Source organism: Thamnophis elegans, chromosome 4 (genome assembly GCF_009769535.1).
Source record: "Thamnophis elegans isolate rThaEle1 chromosome 4, rThaEle1.pri, whole genome shotgun sequence".
Taxonomy (NCBI): domain Eukaryota; kingdom Metazoa; phylum Chordata; class Lepidosauria; order Squamata; family Colubridae; genus Thamnophis; species Thamnophis elegans.
This window is the reverse complement of record NC_045544.1, coordinates 47,653,846-47,680,316: the sequence shown is the minus strand read 5'-3', so window position 1 is coordinate 47,680,316 and position 26,471 is coordinate 47,653,846. Positions and strand designations below refer to the sequence as shown.

Below are 26,471 nucleotides of genomic sequence, written 5' to 3'. Positions count from 1 at the left end.
GTTAACAAGCTTGTGCTCAACCCAGAAAAGACCGAGTGGCTGTTGTGCTTCCCTCCCAAAGATTCGATCAATATTCCATCACTCAGGCTGGGGGGTCAAATTCTATACCCCTCAGAGAGGGTTCGCAACTTGGGAGTCCTCCTGGATCCACAGCTATCGTTTGACCACCACTTGACGGCTGTGACCAGGGGGGCATTCGCCCAGGTTCGCCTGGTGCGCCAGTTGCGACCCTACCTGAATCGGGAGGCTCTCACAACAGTCACTCGGGCCCTTGTGACCTCTAGGCTGGAATACTGCAATGTGCTCTACATGGGGCTGCCCTTGAAGAGCATCCGGCGACTTCAGCTAGTACAGAACGCGGCCGCGCGAGTGATCGTGGGTGCACCTCGGTTCACCCACATAACACCTATCCTCCGCGAGCTGCGCTGGCTACCTGTCGATCTCCGGATGCGCTTCAAGGTGTTATTAGTCACCCATAAAGCCCTGCATGGTAGTGGATCTGGATACTTGAGAGACCGCCTTCTGCCAATTACCTCCCTGCGACCAATAAGATCTCATAGATTAGGCCTCCTCCGTATTCCATCGGCCAGCCAGTGCCGGCTGGCAACTACAAGGAGGAGGGCCTTCTCAGTAGTAGCCCCGACCCTTTGGAACGAGCTCCCCGTGGAGATTCGTACCCTCTCCACCGTCCAGGCCTTCCGCACAGCCCTTAAGAACTGGCTAGCCCGTCAGGCCTGGGGACAAGGATAGGCGCCCCTCCCGAATGATGAATGTATGTTGCTTGCTATTTTATTATATGTCTCTATGTCAATGTTTGTATTCCCCCTCCCTGATTTTATGTGAGCCGCCCTGAGTCCCCTCAGGGAAAAGGGCGGCCTACAAATATTAATAAAATCTCTAAAATCTCTAAATCTCTACTCTTTGCTTTGCCTCTTGAGCACTGGGCTTGGTTGGCAGGTGTTGAGGGAAACATCAGACCTGGGAATGGGGGGTGGGGGTGGATTTGGCACCCGCAAGTAACAAAAGAAATTAATATTTGATAGTCTCTTTTCCTGATTCATTTTCAGGATGAGAGTCTACTGTTCATTCCTCCTTAATTGTGGACATCAAGGACACCAAAGTCTAATGTAGAATTCTTTAATATCCAGGTAAAAATGTAATTAAATCTTCATTCCATACCGGATTCTAAATTTATATTATTCTGATCTGAGAAACTATATGAAAAGAGTCACTCTTTATAAATGGAGAGAACTGAAGACTTTAAAAATAGTGTTCTTCATCTGTTGTCATTTATGTAATGAAATTACATAAGTTTTGGAAACTGTGAAGGTCTTTTAGATCATGGAAAGCAGAAGGGTTAAAGTGTACATACTGTATATTCTTTATGTCGGTGATGCCATATTGTTTGCCAAGAAATCCCCCCCCCCCAAATTTGCAGGGAATATTATATAAATGTGTGATGTAACAAAGAATCTAGAATTAAAAATTACAGGCAGTTGTCGATTTACAGCAAATTGTTTAGTGACTATTCAAGGTTGCAACTGAAAAAAGGTGACTTATGACTGTTTTTCACACTTATGACTGTTGCAGCATATCTATGGCCACGTAATCAAAATTTATGTGCTTGGCTCATATTTATGATGGTTGCAATAGTGCTGGGATCATGTGATCACCTTTTCCAACCTTCTGTCAAGCAAAGACAATGGGAAAGCCATTCATTTAACAGCTATGTTACTAACTTAACTGCAGTCATTCAGTTAACAACTGTGGCAAGAAAGGTCATGAATGGGGCAAAACTCACTTAGCAAATGTTTCACTTAGCAACAGAATTTTTGGGCTCAGTTGTGGTTGTAAATCTAGGACTACCTGTATTGTATGAAACACCAGGGTGGTTCTAATTAATAGTAAAAAAATAAATGAATTATTATAAGTTATATATAAACAGTGAAACAACTAGAATAAATGATTTGTATAATGTTTACTGAAGATGCAGAAATGAATGGAGGAATTTTGTCAGGCAAATACTAGTATAAATTATGGGGTTTATCATAAGGGTACTTTTAAACTTCATTCTGAATAGATCGGCATTATGAAACTTTGAATATGTAATATTTTGCTGCCTGATGCAATAAGAAAGATTTATGCATGTGAATAGCTTTATGCTTGAATTGTTGATATAAAACTGAATTTTAACATTTATCCAAGACTTTTTTCTCTTGGGGAGGGGAATCCATCCCCAAAATCTATGGAAAAAGAATGTTCCAATATAATTCTGAAGTTCTTTAGTGGTTAATTGTTAATACCCCTGCAATTTCTCTCTCCTGATGATTTTTCTTTTTAAAATATGTCCCATAGATCAGTCCATCAATTCCTCAACAAATGGGGAAAAATTTACAAGGTGCAACCTTATGAACTGTGAAGAGCTGATAAGAAAAACATCAGTGTAACTCAGCTTGCATTCTGAGGTAGAAAAAAAATCAAGGAACCCCTGAGTCTTTTGAGATTATTGACATTTATGCGTAGTAGAGGATCAATGTCACAGCTTTCACCTGAGTGAATTATAAATAAATAAATATCTTGAAACACTAAAATATTGTATGTTCTGTGAGAAATACAGTTGCAAGAAAAAGTATGTGAACCCTTGGGATTACATGGAGTTTTGCATGAATTGGTCATAAAATGTGCTCTGAACTTCATCTAAGTCACAACAATAGACAAACACAGTCTGCTGAAAATAATACTACACAAACATTAGATGTTGCCATGGTTTAATTGCACATAACATGTAAACATTCACAGTGCAGGGAGGAAAAAGTATGTGAGTCCCTAGCCTAATGATGTCTCCAAGAACTAATTGGAGCCATGAGTGAGCCAACCTTGACTCCAATCAGTGTAATGATATTGGATATGTTGCTGACAGCTGTTCTGCCCTTTAAAAACACACATCTGTTGTGGGTTTACTGGTTTCAAGAAGCACTGTCTGATGTGAACCATGCCTCACAGAAAAGAGCTCTCAGAAGACCTACGATCAAGAATTGTTGACTTGCATGAAGCTGGAAAGGGTTACAAAAGCATCTCCAAAAGCCTTGATGTTCATGTGTCCACGGTAAGACAGACTGTCTACAAATGGAGAAAGTTTAGCACTCTTGCTACTCTCCCTAGATGTGGTCGTTCTGTAAAAATGACTGCAAGAACACAGTGCAGAATGCTTCATGAGGTAAAGAAGAATCCTAGAGTGTCAGCTAAAGACCTATAGAAATCTCTGGCACATGCTAACATTTTTGTTGACACATCTACAATAAGGAAAACATTAAACAAGAACGGAGTACATGGGAGGACACCACAGAGGAAGCCATTGCTGTCCAAAAAAAAATATTGCAGCACGTTTGAAGTTTGCAAAAGAGCACCTGGATGTTCCACAGCACTATTGGCAAAATATACTGCGGACAAATGAAACCAAAATTGAGTTGTTTGGGAAAAACACACAATACTATGTGTGGAGAAAAAAAGGCACAGCACACCAACATCAAAACCTCATCCCCACTGTAAAACATGGCGGAGGGAGCATCATGGTTTGGGGCTGCTTTGCTGCCTCAGGGCCTGGACGGATTGTTGTCATTGATGGGAAAATGAATTCCAGAGTTTATCAAGACATTTTGCAGGAAAACGTACGACCATCTGTCCGCCAACTGAAGCTCCGCAGGGGATGGGTGATGCAACAGGACAATGACCCAAAGCATACAAGTAAGTCAACACAAAAATGGCTTCAACAGCACAGAATACGCCCTCTGGAGTGGCCCAGTCAGAGTCCTGACCTCAACCCGATTGAAATGCTGTGGCATGACCTTAAGAGAGCGATTCACACCAGACATCCCAAGAATATTGCTACACTGAAACAGTTTTGTGAAGAGGAGTGGTCCACAATTACTCCAGATCGTTGTGTAGGTCTGATCTGCAACTACAAGAAACGTTTGGTTGAGGTTATTGCTGCCAAAGGAGGGTCCAAGGGTTCACATACTTTTTCCTCCCTGCACTGTGAATGTTTACATGTTATGTGCAATTAAACCATGGCAACAGCTAATGTTTCTGTAGTACTATTTTCAGCAGACTGTGTTTTTCTATTGTTGTGACTTAGATGAAGTTCAGAGCACATTTTATGACCAATTCATGCAAAACTCCACATAATCCCAAGGGGTTCACATACTTTTTCTTGCAACTGTAATTAAGACAGTGAGCAGCAACGTTCTGATGTTAGACAATTCTAATTGAGATACAGTTAGTGACTGAAACAAAATCATAATCTGCTCTAGTTGACTACGGTACTTGGCTCATAAATTGCTAATCTAATTACTCTTGATACTTGACTCTGTTTTGATAATTTGGCTCTTAAATTGGTAAAGTTCTTTGACCCTAGTTTGATTCTTTGATTTCATCTTCAAAGACCTCCAGACCTTATTTCTTTGCAAGACTTTCTGAATTTGATTCCCTATTGATTTATAAGAGTGTTGTAGTGTGATTCTGTTCCCTGACTTTGTGAATTGAAGAAGGATAGTTCAGCTACTCATAAAATAATATAATCCTGAATGAACATCCCCAAAGACAGAGAATCTCTCCAAACAGAAGATTATATCCTCTTTGACATATGGTCACCATAGCATATGACAGAAAATTTGGAAAAGGAAATTCTACTTAGCAATGACAGAAGCCTGCATCTAGAGATATCAGTGGTTCTACTAAATGAGGCATAGTGCTAAACATGTCTTTCAACATGGGGAATAATATTAATTCTTTAAATTAAATGACAGGAAATCTAGACAAAATTAAATATACCATCTCCCCTCCTAAGTATTTATCTGGCCCTATTGAATGTTTCTTTGAAATTTAATTTAACTTCTTGAGGAGTGTTTAAATGATTTAGTAATGTTATTTTAATAGGGAGATATTCTGGTGGTATAGGCAATTTTACCTTCTGCTAAATCTCAAAATCTCATCATTTAATCCCAGACTCCTTTCTTTAGGATTGTGATCCCAAGTGTTATTCAGCAACCTTTCTGAAAGATTTCAGCTCTCTTACAAACTTACAAACTTTGTTAAGGTCTTGCTATTTCACAAACGTATAGAGTTGTCTCCTTTTTAAAGACAAACAAAGAAAAAAATCTTTTCCAGGAGCATTTTATCCCACTACGAGGCCACCAATTAAAAATCTTTTTGAAAATGCTTGCAGTTCTGTTGCAATCAATGTAAATTATTCCTTGTATTTTCTTTTGTTTCTTCCATGTTTTACATAATGCATACATACCTCCAATTCAGTGTAATGTTCGCAAAATCTCTGGGAACCTAAGGAAAGCCTTCCTAATCCAGTGACTTCCGGATCGGCTCGATGCTGACTGCAACTGCAAAGGCCCAGAGAGAGAGCTGAATATGAACATGTCGTTTGATGTGAGTTTTAAATCCTTTTTTCTTTTTTTTTCTTTTTTTCTTTTTTTAAATCTATTTTATTCATTTTCACATTCCATTTTACAATCACTTATATACAGGGTATTTGCTATAAAAGAGAAAAAAAAATATAAAAAAATATAAAAAAAAATAAAAAAGAAAACACAACTCATCATTCACAACCCCACCTGACACTTCCATCCTCCATACACCCCATCTACCCCCTCCAACTTTCCTTTCCTCCCTCTAACGCTCCCCTCCTACTTCCCTTTCCCCTCAAACCTTCCTTCTCCCCTTACTCCCAACACGCCCTCCTTGCATTCCCCTTACTCCTTCCTTACTCCTCCCTCCTCTTTCCCTCTACCTCCCTCCTTGGTGTATTCCTTTATTCAAGTGTTTATTATAATCTGATAAAAAGTAAAATAAACCAAGGGAAAAAAAAATATAAAGAAAGAAAAGAGAAAAAAAGGAAAAAAAAAGAACAACCGTATATAAGTGCATTCTTGTTCTTATTGCGACTATGTTAACACCCACCCACCCACCCCCCATAAATCCCCATCCCTACTCCTCCCGACTTCCCAGGGCCCACACCTGGCACTGCCTTCTATCTAAAGTATCTTATGTTCGTATGGATTAAAAATAAAAGTAATATATTAAAGGGAAAAAAAACCAAAAAAAAAAAAAGAAAAGAAAGAAAAGAACAAAGAAAAAAGAAAAAGAAAAAAAAAGAAACTCTTTGTGTTAAGCTCATCCCCCCATCTTTATCTATGCTTAAATAGTATAAGTCATTCTATCTATATTTTATTCTCGTCTCTTGCTTCTTTGTTATTTACCCCGACCTCCTGTAGACTCTCCCATTCCTCTTCCTTAACCTTGTATTCAGATAAACATTTATCCAAATTTGTATAGACATCAATATACAATCTAACTCAAACATAATCCCTTCAAGTAAAATTTAAGCAGCGTGGATCATTCCACATATTCAAATATTACTTTACAGAAGAATAATCAAACTTTCCCTTTCTTAACCTTAATTTCAAACAATAATTCAAAATAATCTGACCAAACTTTCCCTTCTTAGTAAAATTTAAGCAGCGTGGATCAAGTATTACTTTACACAAAAATCAGTTTGCATTCTATCTTGAAATGATCCCGACCAGCTTTCCCTTCTAATAGGATTTAAACAACGTAAATCATTCAGTATATACATTCAGTATCACCCCACCAATATACGTAAATCATTCCGCATGCATTTTACCCTCATCCCTTGCTTCTCAAATATTTGCCACTATCAAATTTATGCAAACATTAGTTTAAAATCTAGCTCAAAATAATTTCACCAAGCTTTCCCTTCTAATAAAAATTAAATAGCATAGATCATTCCACATATTCAAATAATAGTTTCAGCAAGAATCAGTTTACCTTCTATTTTAAAATAATCTCTTCAAACTTTCCCTTCTAACAAGATTTAAACAGCGTAAATCATTCTGCATGCATTTTACATATATACATTCAATATCACCCCACCAATAAATTCCGCTTTTTCTGCCGGAGAGAGGTCGCAAACCCCCATTCAATCCACAACTTTAGTGAATATTTTAGAATGTCTAAATCCTCAAACTCCGCTTTTCTGCTTCTCCGAGGGAGGGGGAGCTACCCCCTCCATCTTGCAGCCATGTGGTCTGTTGCTTGCCTTCTCCTTCGGCTTGTCTCACCTCTTTTCCAAGTGAATCAGGAAGTCCCGCCTTCAAAGTCTTGTAATAGAAATCTCGAGCCTCCGAAACAGAATTGAGACGAAGTCTTTGATTCTCAAATGTGACCGTAATGCCGGCTGGGGCCTCCCATTTATATTGAATCTGATGATTTCTAAGCTCTTTAGTTAAAAAGGTATAGTCCCTTCTTGCCTTTAACATCTGGAAAGGTATTTCTTTGAAGACAATCAAGTTCTGGCCATCAACTCTCAAACTATTATTGTAAAATTTTTGCATGATCGCGTTTCTGGATTCTTTTGTGGAGAAATATATAATTATGTCCCTCGGGAGCTGTCGCTGTTCCACTACCAACGAATTCTGGCGATAAATTTTCCGAATCTGCCAATCAAAGTTAAGTCCCGGGCTTCCCACCGCATGGCTGAGGGCTTCAACAAAGGTCTGTTTCAGATTCTCTCGCTCCTTTTCGCAGAATCCTCTGACTCTTATTGCGAATGCCTTCTTATTAAAGTTTATCATAACGAGCTGTTCTTGAGTGTCTCTAATTTTTTGTTGTAATATTTGAATATTAGTAGTCAAATTAGAATTAGCCTCTTCCAAACTTTCTAATTTATTCTCTATTTCAGCGGTATAATCTGACAGGGCAGACACGGCTGCAAACGTATTCGCCTTCATTTGGTCAATTTTAGACTTTAAATCACCATATAGCTCCAATACAAATTCCTTAATTTCTTGTTTAAAATCATTAAACATTTGAAAAAAAAATTCCTGTGTTAAGAATTCTCCAGTAGAGGGCGTAGGAGACAAGGGCTGTGATGCCAGTGTAAATTCTTTAAGTTCATTCACAGATTCTTTAGGCACATTTGTAGAGAGACGCTTCGATTTTGACCTGGGTGCCATTATAAATAAACAAATAAACAGCGCTTTCGCTCCCCTCTGTTTCCAAAAAAACAAAAAAAAAATTATTTTGTTAAGGAGAGGTCTGCAGGAAGGCAAAACCGGCTACGTACATCCCCTATCAGTCACCAACGGAGAGAAATCGCCATTTTGAAGTCAGTTTAAACAAAGAAGCCTCTAAGACAAATGGTGCTGGTATTTATGATAGTAATAAAAACATAAATCTCACAGGGGTGGGACCCGCCCGTATTAATCTTAGCTTCAAACAACTTTGCTTTGTCCTGGGGGGGGGGGTCGCCTGTCTAGGGCTGCAAAAAAAAGGCAGCTGAGAAGAACTGGCTGGAGATAAAAGCTCCGCTCACGCTGGATCTAATCTCTGTCCACAGCCAAAAAAAAAGAGAAAGGCTGTGAATTACGAATAGACCCTAGCACACAGAGCTACTCCCTGCCCCTTTATGCCAAAAAGGGGTGATATCTATGATCTTATTTAGATATACAGACCAGATCTCTGAGAGGAGCTCGGTTGAGCCCTCCTCGGCGACAGGCTCCTCCCCCCGACTCCTTAAATCCTTTTTTCTTGTTGGAAATAGAACACTCTAAATTTGGAAACTTAGTTTAAAATAAGGCTGATAAGTGAGAAAAGCAGCGGTGTTAAATGTTTGCCATTTGGAAGTTTATTTTTCTGTTCCTTTTTTTTAATTCCTGGAAGCCGGGCTGGACTTTCCTGTAATTTGAATCGGCTTTTTGCGTTCCTTCTCTTTGTTGTCGATACCTTTAACTTTGAATCGAATGGGGCACTAAATCTCAAACTTAAAGTGCTTTGAAGATCTGGTTTTTTTTTGTTTGTTTTTCTTCGTTGCCTTTTAGCCCTTTTGATGTTTTTTTTTAACAATTAGTAATTAACAAACGCCACGACGGACTAAAACAAGCTGTAAACTACAAACTACAAGCCAACACTGCCATCTTGTGGACTCGAACTTTGTTATTAAAATCCCCCCTGTAATGCATTTGATTTACGTGTTTACGCAGCTGGGAACCTGTGAGATAAAACAGCAAAGCTGAGAGTGACCTTGGAGAGACTCTTATCTTAGGGGGGGAAAAAAAGAGTCCGGAAAAAATCATTTGTTTTAGCTTGTTGGCATCCTTTCATCTCCCAACACCATTCTCATATTACCGGCTGTGGAGACATCGACATTGAGTTTTTCTTTTTTGATCATCACCATCGACCTTTTGATCTTTTACATTTTTTTTTCTTTTCTGTTTTGATTATTCTTTTTAACCTTTGGATCACCTCTTGACTATTTACATTTTTTCTGCTTCTTTCTTTTCTCACTTGTAACTGAAGCACCCCTTCTCCCCTTTTTGGAGGGGGGGGTGTCTTCCTTTTCTTTTTTACTATTTCATATTCTCTTATTTATATATATATATATATTTTATTGCATTCTTACTGCATTTCATCTTTGAAACAAAAAAAAAGTTTCCTTTTCTTTCCTTCCTTTTCTCTCCCTTCTCTCTTTTCCTTCCCTTTCTCTTTTCCCCCTTTTCTTATCTCCCCCCCTTTCCTCTGTGTACTTTACGTACTCAATCCAACATACTTATAACCCTCCACCCTCTAATACTAATTGGCTATGAGTAGAAAAGCAGTTGCCTCTGGCTTTACATCAACCCCTGCCCCCTCACCTGCGGGAGGCCAGAGGACAACACAGATGATGTCCCATCAGGAAAAAGAGAAGGAAGCCAACTTTGAAACACTTATACAAATGATGCAGAAAATGCAAGCAGGAAACGATACCCTTGTAAAAAAAATGGAGGCAATGGAACAACAAAACCAAAGCATAGTGCAAAAAGTTGATAATATGGAAGGAAAAGTAGAAAGTATACACAACTGGATGCTGAAATACAAAAATAGGATTCAAAAAATTGAAAATAAGATTCAAGAAGGAGAGAAGAAAACTGAAAAGCTAGAGATCAGACTAAGTGATGTAGAAAGAGAGAGCAGTGGAATATTAAGATGGGAGATGGACAGGTCTGAATTTTTTTTAAGATTTCAAAACATAGAAGAAGAAAAAGGAGAGGACTTAGTTCAGATAATTTCAAATATTTTGATAGATGTTCTGGGGATGTCCCAGGACCAAATAAAAGAAACAATTGATGAGACTTTTAGAGTATACACAAGATATGCAATGAGAAATGCTCTTCCAAGGGAAGTGCATGTAAGATTTACTAAGAAAACAATTAAATCACAAATCTTACAGAAAATGAGAGATAGAAAATTAGAATATAAAGGTAAGGAGATTGTAGTACTCAAACAAATTCCAAGAGAGGTGAGAGAGAGGAGAAGAGAATATCAATTTCTGACCAAAGTATTGATAAAAAAAGGTGTTAACTACAGATGGCTCATACCGGAAGGTTTATTATGTACTTGGCAAGGACAAAGACACAGGATAGATACAACTGAGAAGGCAGAAGCTTTCTACGAAGAATACTTTAGAGAAACGGCGGAGAAAGCTGGGAAAGATGATGCAGTGATACAAATACTGGAACCACCTGTAACCGTGACCGAAAAAATAGAAGGAGCAGTAGGTGGAAGTGAGAAAGAAGGGGAGACAGGGAATGGGAGCCGCAAAGAAAAACGAGAACCTAGATCCACTAGAGCGATAAACCCTGTATATAAAGTATAAACATGGAAGAAAGAAAAATGATTACAATTAACATTAATGGACTCAATTCGGTAACTAAAAGGAAGAAAGTATTCCATAAATTAGAGAAATTACAACTTGACATAATCTGTCTGCAAGAAGTACATATTCAAAAGAAATATGAACATTTACTAACTCAACCAAAGCTTGGGAAAATGTTTTTATCATTGGCAAATTGTAAGAAAAGAGGAGTGGTCTTCTATATTAAAGGCAACATCCCAACAAAAGTAGTATACGCAGAGGAAGAGGGAAGAATTTTGATGGTGGAAATTATGGATACCAAAAAGACACTCCTAATTGGAATCTACGCCCCCAATGAAAAACAAGATGAATTCTACAAAAAACTACACAAAAAAGTTTTGGAACTAGACTATGCTGATATTTGTATGATGGGAGACTTTAATGGCATTGTGAATCAAAATATGGACTATAAAACACATAAAACAAAAAAAATTAAATAGGAAGCCTCTGCCGAAATCTTTTTTTAGGATGACAGATGAACTAAATTTAAAAGATATATGGAGAGAAAGAAACGCTAAAAAAGAACAATATACCTTCTACTCAAATAGACATTCTTCATTCTCTAGAATAGATATGATATGGGTCTCAGCGGAGTTGAGCTCCAACATAAAAGAAATTGAGATTGAAGCAAGTACCTGGGCGGACCACAATCCAATTTTAATTAAATGGAAAGGCCAAAGGGCAAGATCTAGATGGACACTAAATAACACTATATTGAAAGAAAAAGAGTTTGTACAAAAAATGGAAAAAGAGCTAGTCCTTTTTTTTTAAAGAAAATAGGAAAGAAGATACGTCGTTGCAGAATCTCTGGGACACAATGAAGGCTGTTATCAGAGGTTTGACAATAGATTACACAAGGAAGAGAAACTCAAAAAAAAGACAAATGCATAAAGCTTTAGACAATGACTATAAAATACTTGAAAGAGACCTACAGAGAGTACCACAAAAAAAAGATGTTAAAATAAAAATGGACATAATTAAACACAAAATGGACCTATTAGAAAAGGAAGAACTGGCGCAAAAAATTAGAGGTGCCAAACAGAATTATTTTGAAAATGCGAACAAACCAGGCAGGTGGTTAGCATATAAGATGAAAAAAGAGAGAGAAACAAAGAAAATACTTCAACTAAGAGATAAACAAGGAGAAATTCAATATGGAAATACCGAAAAAAAAATATTATACATGAATACTACGTTAAACTCTATGAACAAGAGAAGGTGGAGGAGGAACGAGTCAAAAAGTATTTACAAGATGCCAATCTCCCCCAGGTACCAGATGAAACTAGAACAATGTTAGAAAGAAAAATAACAATGATGGAACTAACAGAGGCATTTAAAAAACAAAATAATGGGAAAGCCCCAGGACCAGATGGCCTACCCGTGGAATTCTACAGAACATTTGAAGAAATATTGACCCTCCCACTCCTACAAGTCATGAATGAAGTGATGACTGAGAACCAAATACCGAAGTCATGGTCAGAAGCGTATATCACATTACTACCCAAGGAAGAGACTGATTTAACACAAATCAAGAATTATAGACCAATTTCTTTATTAAATTCAGACTACAAGCTATTTGCATCTATACTAGCTGAGAGACTTAAAAAATACTTAAATGGCTTCATCCATTCAGATCAAAATGGCTTTTTACCTAAAAGACAAATCAAAGACAATATGAGAATAATTTTGAATACCTTGGAATACTATGAGGCCCACCCAGAAAAACAATTGGCACTGATGTTCCTCGATGCGCAGAAGGCCTTTGATAATGTGAATTGGCAGTTTATGTTTTTGCAACTGGAGCAGATGAACTTTGGCAAGAAATTCACTCAAAGTATACGAACGATATACCAGAAACAAGCAGCAAAGATAATGGTAAATGGAGAACTAACAGAACCGATTGAAATAAAGAGAGGTACAAGACAAGGCTGCCCACTATCACCGCTACTCTTTGTCCTAACACTAGAGGTCTTAAATAGAAAGATCAGAGAAGAAGAAGAAATAAGAGGAATGAAAATTAAGAGAGAAGAGTATAAACTGCAAGCGTTCGGAGACGACTTAGTTTTCATTCTTGAAGATCCATTAGAAACCGCACTCAAATTGTTAGAAAGAATAGAGGAATATGGAGAAGTAGCAGGCTTGAAAATAAACAAAGATAAAACAAAGATCATGACAAAGAATATCCCAGCTACACAAAAGGAAGAGTTGTCAGAAATGTTGCAGATTCAAAACACAAGTAAGATTAAATATTTGGGGATACATTTATCACCTAGATGTAGCACTCTTAAAGAGGATAATTATACCAGATTAAAACGACAAATAGCAATCGATTTGGAGAAATGGGAAAACTTGCATTTATCAATGATGGGAAGAATTTCCACAATTAAAATGAACATTCTACCTAGAATTCTATATCTGTTTCAGACAATCCCAATTAGACTGGGTAAGGATTTTTTTCTAGACTTAAATAAAATAGTTTTGAAATTTATTTGGCAAGGGAAAAAAGCTGGAATAAAGCTTAAATTACTACAAGATGTTAGATCAAGAGGAGGTTTTGGTTTACCCGATTGGGAGCTATACTACCAGGCAGCAAACCTGATGTGGATTAAGGAGTGGATATCATTAAAAAACTCTAGATTATTGAACGTAGAAGGTCACGATTTGCTGTTGGGATGGCATGCTTTCTTATGGTATAAGGGAACTAAACCACATGGTTATTTTAGAAGACATTATATAAGGGAGGCGTTGTTGTTAAATTGGGAAAAGATCAAAAAATTACATTATTTAAAAATTCCAGTCTGGACATCAACAATTGAAGCATTCTCGTATCCGATAGTACATAAAAAGGAACAAACAGTTAGATATACAGAATTATTGAATACAGAGGGTGAGCTCAAATCTAGTCAAGAGTTGAAGCAAGAAGGGATGGAAATGAACTGGTATTCATATGTACAGATACAATCTAGATATAATGAAGATAGAAAAACTAAAGGTCTCTATAATAAAATGACTGAGCTAGACAAAATTCTAACAGGTACCGATGAAAAAGTAATTAAAAAACTATATGGATATTTATTGGAGTTTAAATTGCATGAAGAACAAGTTAAAGAAACTATGATTGCTTGGGGGAAAAATTTTAAGTATGGGATTGATTTAGAGAATTGGCAGAAATTGTGGTCTCAAAATTATAAAATGACAATGTCTACTGCATATAGAGAAAACTTGTATAAGATGTTTTACAGGTGGCACCTACCCCCGACCAGAATCGCAAGAATGTTCAAGAATAAATCAGAAAAGTGTTGGAAATGTCACCAGATACCTGGCTCATACTACCACATGTGGTGGACTTGCACTGAAGCCAAAAGATACTGGACTAAAATCCACATGTGGTTGGAGAAAATGATACACAAACAAATAGACTTTAAACCAGAGGTCTTTTTATTGGGAATTTTACCAGAAACCTACAACAAAGACTTAAAATATTTGATTGTAAATGTGTTAACAGCAGCCAGAATTGTATTTGCAAAAAACTGGAAAAATGAAACAATACCAAAAGAGGAAGAAATCATTCGAAAAATAATGGACTGCGCCGAAATGAGTAAATTGACATTTGAAATTAGAGAGCAAGAGGATGAACAATTTTATAAGATATGGGACTTGTTTTATCAATGGCTAAGGGAAAAAATCAAAATTTTGGAAATGAAAAATGATACACTTATGCCTTAATTGGAAAAAGTAAATGATGATATAATTATGATGTGAAATAATTCAACAATGATATAAGGAAGTACTAATATAAGTTCTGGTGATATAATGTATAAGGTTAAGAACTTATTATAATGATATTTCTCTGCTGATAAGGCAATTCTAATAGGGGAACAAATGAAACTGGTATATATAGGCAGCGATGCCTTGTTGAACAATGAAGGAATAAGATCTCTGTTTGAAGGTATGAAATGCAAGATTAACAATGAATAGAAGTATATTCTCTGGGGGGAAAACAATGCTAATGTTAACTGAATATATATTGTAGAAGGAAAATGAGACCTTTAGTTACATTAGAGGAAATATCTGAGATGGTAAACATTATTTGAAGATGTAGATGTTAAAACAACCGTAATCAAATGACATGCTGCATGTGATGATGGTTTTTTTTGTTTTGTTTTGTTTTTTGTTTTTTTTCCCCTTTCCTTCTTGGACCTTTTTTTGTCCTTTTTGGCCTCCCCCCCTCCCCCCACCCTTTTTTTTTTCTCTCTCCCTTGTTTTATTTTGTTGTTTTTTGTTTTTTAAACCCTAGCTTATTGTGGTGCTTATTAAATATACAATAGAGAGATACGGGATGTATAAACTTAGTAGGGATGCACCTGTGATTAAACGACATATTGTATGTGAAGATGGGTTTCCCCTCCCCCCCCCCGTTTTTTCCATCGTCTCCCTTTCCCATTGTTGTCTGTGTAACAAAAAATAAAAATAATTAAAAAAAAAATTAATCACTTTTATTGTGGCACCTGGGATGGACCGCCCCCTTATTTTAGGACTCCCCTGGCTTCGTAAATGGAACCCTCGCATTAACTGGAGGGAGGGGTGGCTACGCATTCGCACTAGTGCAACCCCTGGTGGGGCAGTTGAAGCCCCTGAACCTGCTGATTCCAACCCCACTTTGGCAGCCAGGGGGCAGGAGAGAATCGAAGGGGAAGAGAAAATTCCGAAAGAATATTGGGATCTAAGAGGAGTTTTTAGTGAAAAATCTTCTGATAAGCTCCCCCCCCACACAGACCCACTGATTGCACCATCGAAATTTTACCTGGAGTGGTGCTTCCTAAACCCCAGATATATTCTATGTCGCCCAGGGAGATGGAGGAGATGGTCATGGTCAGAAGCGTATATCACACTACTACCCAAGGAAGAGACTGATTTAACACAAATCAAGAATTATAGACCAATTTCTTTATTAAATTCAGACTACAAGCTATTTGCATCTATACTAGCTGAGAGACTTAAAAAATACTTAAATGGCTTCATCCATTCAGATCAAAATGGCTTTTTACCTAAAAGACAAATCAAAGACAATATGAGAATAATTTTGAATACCTTGGAATACTATGAGGCCCACCCAGAAAAACAAATGGCACTGATGTTCCTCGATGCGCAGAAGGCCTTTGATAATGTGAATTGGCAGTTTTTGTTTTTGCAACTGGAGCAGATGAACTTTGGCAAGAAATTCACTCAAACTATACGAACGATATACCAGAAACAAGCAGCAAAGATAATGGTAAATGGAGAACTAACAGAACCGATTGAAATAAAGAGAGGTACAAGACAAGGCTGCCCACTATCACCGCTACTCTTTGTCCTAACACTAGAGGTCTTAAATAGAAAGATCAGAGAAGAAGAAGAAATAAGAGGAATGAAAATTAAGAGAGAAGAGTATAAATTACAAGCGTTCGCAGACGACTTAGTTTTCATTCTTGAAGATCCATTAGAAACCGCACTCAAATTGTTAGAAAGAATAGAGGACTATGGAGAAGTAGCAGGCTTGAAAATAAACAAAGATAAAACAAAGATCATGACAAAGAATATCCCAGCTACACAAAAGGAAGAGTTGTCAGAAATGTTGCAGATTCAAAACACAAGATTAAATATTTGGGGATACATTTATCACCTAGATGTAGCACTCTTAAAGAGGATAATTATACCAGATTAAAACGACAAATAGCAATCGATTTGGAGAAATGGGAAAACTTGCATTTATCAATGATGGGAAGAATCTCTACAATTAAAATGAACATCTTACCTAGAATTCTATATCTGTTTCAGACAATCCCAATCAGACTGGGTAAGGATTTTTTTCTAGATTTAAGTAAAATAGTTTTGAAATTTATTTGGCAAGGGAAAAAAGCTAGAATAAAACTTAAATTACTACAAGATGTTAGATCAAGAGGAGGTTTTGGGTTACCCGATTGGGAGCTATACTATCAGGCAGCAAACCTGATGTGGATTAAGGAGTGGATACCATTAAAAAACTCTAGATTATTGAACGTAGAAGGTCACGATTTGCTGTTGGGATGGCATGCTTTCTTATGGTATAAGGGAACTAAACCACATGGTTATTTTAGAAGACATTATATAAGGGAGGCGTTGTTGTTAAATTGGGAAAAGATCAAAAGATTACATTATTTAAAAATTCCAGTCTGGACATCAACAATTGAAGCATTTTCGTATCCGATAATACATAAAAAGGAACAAACAGTTAGATATACAGAATTATTGAATACAGAGGGTGAGCTCAAATCTAGTCAAGAGTTGAAGCAAGAAGGGATGGAAATGAACTGGTATTCATATGTACAGATACAATCTAGATATAATGAAGATAGAAAAACTAAAGGTCTCTATAACAAAATGACTGAGCTAGACAAAATTCTAACAGGTACTGATGAAAAAGTAATTAAAAAACTATATGGATATTAATTGGAGTTTAAATTGCATGAAGAACAAGTTAAAGAAACTATGATTGCTTGGGGAAAATTTTTTAAGTATGGGATTGATTTAGAGAACTGGCAGAAATTGTGGTCTCAAAATTACAAAATGACAATGTCCACTGCATATAGAGAAAACTTGTATAAGATGTTTTACAGGTGGCATCTACCCCCGACCAGAATCGCAAGAATGCTCAAGAATAAATCAGAAAAGTGTTGGAAATGTCACCAGATACCTGGCTCATACTACCACATGTGGTGGACTTGCACTGAAGCCAAAAGATACTGGACTAAAATCCACATGTGGTTGGAGAAAATGATACACAAACAAATAGACTTTAAACCAGAGGTCTTTTTATTGGGAATCTTACCAGAAACCTACAACAAAGACTTAAAATATTTGATTGTAAATGTGTTAACAGCAGCCAGAATTGTATTTGCAAAAAACTGGAAAAATGAAACAATACCAAAAGAGGAAGAAGTTATTCGAAAAATAATGGACTGTGCCGAAATGAGTAAATTGACATTTGAAATTAGAGAGCAAGAGGATGAACAATTTTATAAGATATGGGACTTGTTTTATCGGTGGCTAAGAGAAAAAAAAAACTTTGGAAATGAAAAATGATATACTTATGTCTTAATTGAAAAAACTAAATGATGATATAATTATGCTGTGAAACAACCCAACAATGATACAATGAAGTATTAATATAAGGTCTGGTGATATATTGTATAAGGTTAAGAATTTACTATAATGATATCTCGCTGCTGATAAAGCAATTCTAATAGGGGAACAAATGAAAACTGGTATATATAGGCAGCGATGCCTTGTTGAACAATGAAGGAATAAGATCTCTGTTTGAAGGTATGAAATGCAAGGTTAACAATGAATAGAAGTATACTTTCTGGGGGAAAATAATGCTAATGTTAACTGAATATATATTGTAGAAGGAAAATGAAGCCTTTAGTTACATTAGATGAAATATCTGAGATGGTAAATATTATTTGAAGATGTAGATGTTAAAACAACCGTAACCAAACGACATGCTGCATGTGATGATGGTTTTTCTTTCTTTTTTTTTCTTTTCTTTTTTTTTCCTTCTCTTTTTTGGACCTTTTTTTGTCCTTTTTGGCCTCCCCTCCTCCCCCCACCCTTTTTTTTGTTTTATTTTTTGTTTTTTTTTTGTTTTTTAAACCCTAGGTTATTGTGGTGTTTATTAAATATACAACAGAGAGATATGGGATGTATAAACTTAGTAGGGATGCACCTGTGATCAAATGACATACTGTATGTGAAGATGGGTTTCCCCCCCCTTTTTTTTTCCATCTTCTCCTTTTCCCATTGTTGTCTGTGTAATAAAAAAATAAAAGTTCAAAAAAAAAAAAAGAATTAATCACTTTTATTGTGGCACCCGGAATGGACCAGACCCTTATTTTAGGGCTCCCCTGGCTTCGTAAATGGAACCCTCGCATTAACTGGAGGAGGGGGTGGTTGCACATTCGCACTAGCGCGCCCCCTGAAAGGGAGGTTGAGACCCCAGACCCTGCTGATTCTAACCCCACTTTGGCAGCCAGAGGGCAGGAGAGGATCGAAGGGGAAGAGAAAATTCCAAGAGAATATTGGGACCTGAGAGGAGTATTTAGTGAAAAATCTTCTGATAAGCTGCCCCCCCCCCCCACAGACCCACTGATTGCACCATTGATATTTTGCCTGGAGTAAAGCTTCCCAAGCCCCAAATATATTCGATGTCCCCTAGGGAGATGGAAGAAATGAGAACATTCATTGATAAAAATTTGAAAAGGGGTTTTATAGAACCGGCTAGACCCAAGGTGGTGGCCCCTGTACTGTTCAGGGAGAAAAAAGATGGCTCTCTTCGTCTTTGTGTGAATTTTAAGAACCTTAACGGAATCTCCGCCCAAAACCTCTACCCGCTACCCCTAATGAAGGACATGCTGGCCCAATTGGGGAAGGGCCGCATTTTCACTAAACTGGATTTGCGGGAGGCATTCTATAGAGTCCGCATTAAAGAGGGAGACGAGTGGAAAACGGCTTTCAATTGCCCCCTTGGCTGTTTCCAGTTTCGTGTGATGCCATTTGGCCTGCAGGGGGCGCCTGTGGTTTTTATGCAATTAATTAATGAGGTGTTACATGACCATCTTTATAAAGGCGTTATCGTATATTTAGACGATATCCTTATTTACACACAAACACGTGAAGAACATGTAAAGCTGATTCGCACTGTGCTGAAGAAGCTTCGGGCCGCGGAGCTTTACGCCAAGCTGTCCAAATGTGAATTCCATCAAGAGAAAGTTGACTAACTGGGCTATCGTATCTCCCACGTGGGTGTAGAGATGGACCCCGCTAAAGTTAAAGCAGTCACTGAGTGGGAGGCCCCTTGTACGCGCAGGCAGTTGCAGACATTTTTGGGGTTTGCCAATTTCTATTGCCAGTTCATCCCTTCTTTTGCTAAGATTGCTCTTCCCATAACTAACCTGTTGAAGTCCAAAGGTGGGCCGAAGCCCAAGCCTAGCAAGCCGTTGGATTGGACCATGGAATGTCAGGCTGCCTTTGAAAAGTTAAAATGACTTTTTGCCAAGGAACTGGTCCTCAAGCACCTGGACATGGACGCACCGTTTGTGGTTCAAGCTGATGCCAGCGACGTAGCGGTGGGGGCCGTGTTGCTTCAGGCCAATGATCAAGGTAACTTGCAACCCTGCGCATACACCTCTCGCAAACTAACTGACACGGAGAGACATTGGGCTATTTGGTAGAAGGAGGCGTTTGCTGTTTGTTGGGCTTTGGCCACATGGCGCCATTTTCTAGAAGGCGCTAAGCACCCGTTCGAGGTGTGGACTGACCATAAGAATTTAGAAGCTTTGAGGACTCCCCAGAAACTTTCTCCTAAGCAGATGCACTGGGCTCAGCATTTCAATCGTTTAAATTTCACCCTAAAATACATTCCGGGTGGGAAGAACTTCATGGCTGATGCTTTATCCAGACTTCCTCAGTACAACTGTTCTAAGCTCAGTGTGGTCGAGCCAGTCATTCCCACATCCAGCCTCGCTGCTCCAGTGGTTACTAGACATCAGGCACATTCTAAAGTGGAGATGTCCCAGGATTTTCTTTCCAATCTCAAGAGCGCCCTCGCTCATGATGAATGGTTCCAGCAGCATATGACTGAATGCACCATGAGGGATGACTTGCCATGGATTGGAGTGAAACTTTACGTTCCTGCATCTCTTCGCCTAGTAGTTCTCCAACGGGCTCATGATTCCCAGATGGCGGGCCATTTTGGTTTCGTGAAGACGCTGCATCTCATGAAAAGGCAGTTTTGGTGGCCAATTCAGAAAATAGACTACTCAGGGGCTACTTTATGATTATAGGGTATAAGCCTGACAGAAACTCTCTCTCTTATACTACAGTAGAATTTCTAGTCACAAACGCTTCTGATCATGACCAAATCAGGTTCCAACCAAAACAGTCACATTTTTTTTGCGGCTGATTTCCCCTTCTGTGTCATTTTTTTTTTGTAAGCACCAAATTTTCAAAATTAGGTTCGGGTCATGACCAAATCGGTTTGTGACCAAAGTTATGGAACAAATTATGGTTATGACCATAGGTTCTATCATATGCAGAATCAACATGGGATTCTTCTGAGTCTCTTCCTAATCTTTACTTTTTCCCTCAGATTTGAAATTTCATGTATTACATTTTTATAGGTGTTCATGTTTCTCCATAATTCCACTCAGTTGTAACTACTGCTTAACTTCACTCGACAGAGAGCCTTTACCAGACAATTACATAAGTTATGCATATGTACTTAAAAACAAAATATCTGAATGGAAGTAAGACACTACATCTCTCTCTTAACTGGTAGGCAACGGTACCTGCAAGATAATCCCTAAATTAAACATTCTAACCTGCATAGAATGCTTTAGCATGTTTGGTATAAAACTGGGTTTTGATTTCAGTTATAGCACACTGTCTAAAATAAGACCAAAGGGACTGATATTCTCTGGTTAGGAGGAAATCCTCCATATGGCACCAGTGTGATTAAGGCTGGTAACCTAGGCTACCAGTTCTCTATATTATTAAAGTGTTATGTGAAGACTTTGATGAATCAAAACTATGGATTATCTCATCTATTAGTTTGCCTAGAGATGACCATGGCTTGGGAAAGATTGTGATGTGGGATATAAGAGGAGTAATGCTAAAACAAACATGTGAAACATCATAAAGAAAAAAAATGTTATGTGTCCCTGAAGTTAAGAAAAAGTTGAAAGATTGAATAAATGTGAGTGAAGATGATCTGATGTCATCGGTTAGATGTGATGAATATTTTCAGGGAAATGAAGAAGTAGGTTTAATTTGTGAATGAAATAGCAAAAATGTATGTCAGATAGTATGAATTGCTTTCATTTAGACTAGTATGCTTATGAATGAAAGCAAGAATTCATATCTTAATTATAGTTGCATACTAAGTTCCTGTGAATGATGATAGTAGAAGAACCAGAAATTTTGGGAAACTGTGCTATCTGGAGGGGGATGGTTTGCTAATCGACATGAAACCATGAGAAGACGAGTGTATGAAAAAAAATTACTGAGCCATTCATAATGATTGAGAATTGTGATTTCTTAGTACTGAATATAAATATAAAATCATGATTGTTTTGATTATTTATGATGAAAGATTGAGAATTAGTGAAAGGTACAAGGCTGCTGAAAGTTCAAACATGAGACAAAGGGATTACTTAGTAATGACCAGATTAGACATTGGGAGAAAATAGAAGAAAAAGGAAGAATTGAAAGAGCTCAGCTAGATCAGTTACAGGAAGAGAAAATATGAGTTCTGTATGAAAAGTATTAGAAAATAGATTAATCTTCTAACAGGATTAATGGAAAATGAACATAAGGAAGACCATGTATAAAATACTTTGAACAAAAGAATTATGTTATAAAGTGGCGCAAAAGACTGAGACGTCTAGTACAAAAAGACTGCTGGATGAAAGCACAAAGTAAAAGAGGTGAGGGATAAGGAAAAAATAAAAAATAGGGACGAGAGAAAGCTATTGTATGAAGTAGTGGTCCTCAGCTTGGCGACCCAGCTTGTGGGAAGGGGGGAACTCGCACAAACAGAGCTCAACTTGCCTAAGTGGCAGGCATGCATGCACATGTGAGGGCCCTCTGACCCACCAAAGAATAGAATAGAATGCAACTCAATGCAATGCAACGCAACACAATACAGCTGCGAGGGACCTTGGAGGTGTTCTAGTCCATCTCCCTGTTCAAGCAGAAGAACCTATACCATTTTAGAAAAGTGACTGTACAGTCTCTTCTTAAAAACCTCCATTGATGAAGCACCACAATTTCTGAAGGCAAATTGTTCCACTGGTTAATTGTCCTCACTGTTAGGAAGTTTCTCCTTAATTCCAGGTTGCTTCTCTTTTTGATTAGTTTCCAACTATTGTTTCAACCACTTGTTTAGGTTGAGCTGCATGCACAAGCATGCCCATTCCGGCCAGCCACTCAGGCAGCCCAATTCCAAATAGGCCATGGTCTGGTAGTGGGTCACAGTCCAGGTGTTAGGGACCCCTACTATAAAGTGTATATAAAGAAAATGAAAGTTACAAAGAATTAGCCCAAGGAAGCAACAAACAATGAGAACAATTGTTTTGTAAATTATATGTAGCTTGAACTATGTCTCCTTTTTGTGATTAATATTTCTCACTTCTTTTCCTTAATCTGCATAAAAATATTTATCACATATGAAGTAATATGATATGTATGAATTCATGTATATATAGTATGCTGCTCTTGGAATCAAGAAGCACTTACTTCCAAATAAGAACATATAAGCTTGCGTAAAAAATACCCTATTTGGTTATAATTTCTCAAATGTAGCAATAACAGCAATAAAAATGGATTGGGAAAATAATCCATAATGTAGCAGATGATTCAGCTCTCAGCAATTTCAACTGAAGTCTTATTAACTTCATTGTGATCGTTAGTTTAGGACCCTACGTATTCCTCAATCCTAAATGGAAGCAGTGTATTTAAGCAAACTTTCAAACGGAGTCAAATGGAGGCATTAAACCAAAACTCTCAGTTCAGAAAAGCAGAATTGGAAGGCACCTTTGAGGTCTTCTAGTCCAACCACCTGCTCAGGCAGGAAACCCTATACCAGTGATGGCGAACCATTTTGGCACCAAGTGCCCAAACCGGAACTTGTGTGCATGTGTGTGCACCCGAATGCTGGAAACCCAAAGACTAGCTGGCGGACTCCTGATTTTTTGGCCATTTATGGCCATTTTGGGGGCTGTTTCAGGCCGTTTTATGGGCAATTTTCAGGCTGTATTCAGGCCATTTTGGGCAGTTTTTCAGGCTGTGTTTAACCCGAAAAACAGCCCAAAAAAAGCCTGGAAATAGCCTGGAAAAAGGCCTGAAAAATGGACTATTTTTTGAGCATTTTTTCAGGCCATTTTCCAGCACTCTGGCACCTGCAAAGATCAGCCGCAGAAACCAGAAGAAGAGGTGGTGACGCCAACAGAGAGGGCCCTATACCATTTCAGACAAATGGTTGTCCAATCTCTTCTTAAAAACTTCCAGTATTAGAGCACCACAACTTCTGGAGGCAAGTTGTTCTACTGATTAATTGTTCTAACAGTCAGAAAATCTCTCCTTAGTTCTAAGTTTGATTCTCTTGTTTGAACAATCACTTCATTTACTCACTTATCAAGTTCTATCTGAAGTTTTCCATTTTTCAAATTGTTGGTGAAATAACTTTTCCATTCCCCTTTTAACCTCCTTTTCTTCTACCCCAATGCTCAGGACAGCTATACTATGTTCTGAAGCATTTATGGAACCTATGCAGGTGAAAATAAAGGTGACTAGGACAGCATATGTTTTTGAAGAATAACTCTACAGACATGATTGACATCATTGAAGTCAATATTAAATGTTTTGATCTGACAAATATTGACCAAAGTAAACTCAAAGTTCATATTTAACCAAGAAAAAAAATTCTCCAGTGTGTCAGAAACAAGTCAGTATTCACTATTTATGCTGATGATTATAGAGAATGTTGAGCTGTTTCACAAGAACATTTAGCTTTCAAAGTTGAACACGAGTAATCTCTTTTTATTAATCAAGCATAAAATATAGACATTAGTTCCTTTTATCTCTTTTTCATCAAATGTGCATCCTGCCACAATAATAAGACTCTCAGATGCTCATAAAAAAGAAAACATTATGGAATGTAATTGTATTTATAAGATATTCTTAAGTATATTGTGTGTGCTTCAAAGAATAACTACATGGTGTCATAGCCAAAGCCCTTAGGAAAGTTCTATTTTCAACTTTTTCTAGAAGGCAATTTATGTTGTAAACAGATAAACCTGCAATGGGGAATTCAGGTTTGTCATTCCAGATGAGTTTGTCATTCCAGAATCATTCTAGAGGAAAGGCTCCATCACCAAAAGACAGCATTTCTGGACATCTGTCCTCCTGAGCTACCAGAAATGGAAACAGCCAGCTGTTTCTTCCAGTATGTTCAAAGTGGCCAGGCCAACTCAACTAAGAAATGCAAGAAACCTGGTGCAAGCTATAAGGGGTTTTATGGATTAAAACCAGTATTTTCAATTGTATCTGTCAGCTACCAATACAATATATGTCCATCCACAATCACCAAGCCACCTCATTCTTCATCCTTAGGTGGTGTTTAAAGGTTGCCTCTTGTAGAGCTCATTGCGGTAATCTAAATTAGGATTTGGTAAACTTTTTTTCTAAAAGGCCAGATCCCATCTCTCCTTTGCTACCACAGTCATGGCTGTCAGGCCTGCAGGCCAAAAAGCACAACTGTGTCTTTTTGTCGGCAAGGAAGCTGTTAATAGGTTACCACAGTCACACAGGATACCGATCCTCAATCCCTGCTCCTTGCCCTTGAAGTTTGACTGAGATGAAGGTCTGACTATCTGCCACTCATCCATTTATAGGCCATATAATTGGGCAGGCTAGATTTGGTTTTTAGATTGTGGTTTTCCAACCCTGATATAAATGCATGGTGAAAAGGCTGTGAGTCACTCTAATTAGTTCCTCCTGCCCCAAATACCCCACCGCTGCCACACCAATCAAAACTGGGGAAAATCCTCTACCTGCTGATCCACTAGGAGCCGTGAATCATGGACCTTCATGAACAGGGCAAAGTTTTGTCCCTGTCCAGAGGGGGTCAAATTATTATCCAAAGCACCAGAAATAATGGTTGGAAACTGATCAAAGAGAGAAGCAACCTGGAATTAAGGAGAAATTTCCTAACAGTGAGGACAATTAACCAGTGGAACAGTTTGCCTTCAGAAATTGTGGTCACTCCATCACTGGAGGATTTTAAGAAGAGACTGGACAGTTGCTTGTCTGAGTTAGTATAGGTTCTCTTGCTTGAGCAGGAGGCTGGACTAGAAGACCTCCAAGGTCTCTTCCAGCTCTATTTTATTCTAGAGACAAAACACAGGGCATAGATAAACTATGATATATAAACAGCACATATATCTCCTATCTTAAGCCTGTTCTCTCTCATCCAGACTCACACAGTCCCCAGGCACTGGGACAAGACTGCAACAGAATTTCCAGTCTGGCTTCGGATTACAGATAAAGTTGAATGCTGTCAGCTCTGGACCACAAAGCTTCCAATAGCTTTATGTAGATGTTGAATAACAAGCTAAAAGTAACTGCTTGGTTAATACTAAACACTTTCCGTCCAGCTACATCAATGAGAAAATTAACCCAATAAACCTAATCTTTCCTTTCACATAGAGATCAAGACCAAAATGTTCAATCTAACTCCATCTGAAGCTTCACAACTATATCTATAGCGAGCCCAATGTAATATCAGCAAAACACATCTTCCCATACTGACAAGTTATTCTGATGTAAATATGCTTATATGCTAATGTGCACCAGTTTCTTCTCCTGTTATTAAAAGATTTATCTGTTCTGCAGTTAATCGATGTGAGCTGTTTCATAACCAGCTACTAATTATTACAGTGTTAAAAAAGAAAAAGATCTGCATTTCACTCCCACTTTCCACTTCTTCACAGCTACTAATGAGATGGAGCTGATTGTTAAAACAATGATAAATGCAAATTAATATATATTCCGAAGGCTTAAAGCTAGCAGTACTTTAAAAATTTCTTCAATGCTGGGAAGATACCCCATAAAACAATGAGCTTATTAAAACCAA

At 37.8% G+C, this 26,471-nt stretch overlaps 1 long non-coding RNA gene across 1 annotated transcript in view; it reads right to left on the bottom strand.

The window, feature by feature from the left end:
- LOC116508525 overlaps window positions 1–26,471 on the bottom strand; it is a 123,874-nt gene that overhangs the window by 77,940 nt on the left and 19,463 nt on the right. Inside the window, exon 2 of the long non-coding RNA XR_004255355.1 lies at window positions 5,300–5,393. This is a non-coding gene — a long non-coding RNA (uncharacterized LOC116508525). The remainder of the gene's footprint in view (window positions 1–5,299; window positions 5,394–26,471) is intronic.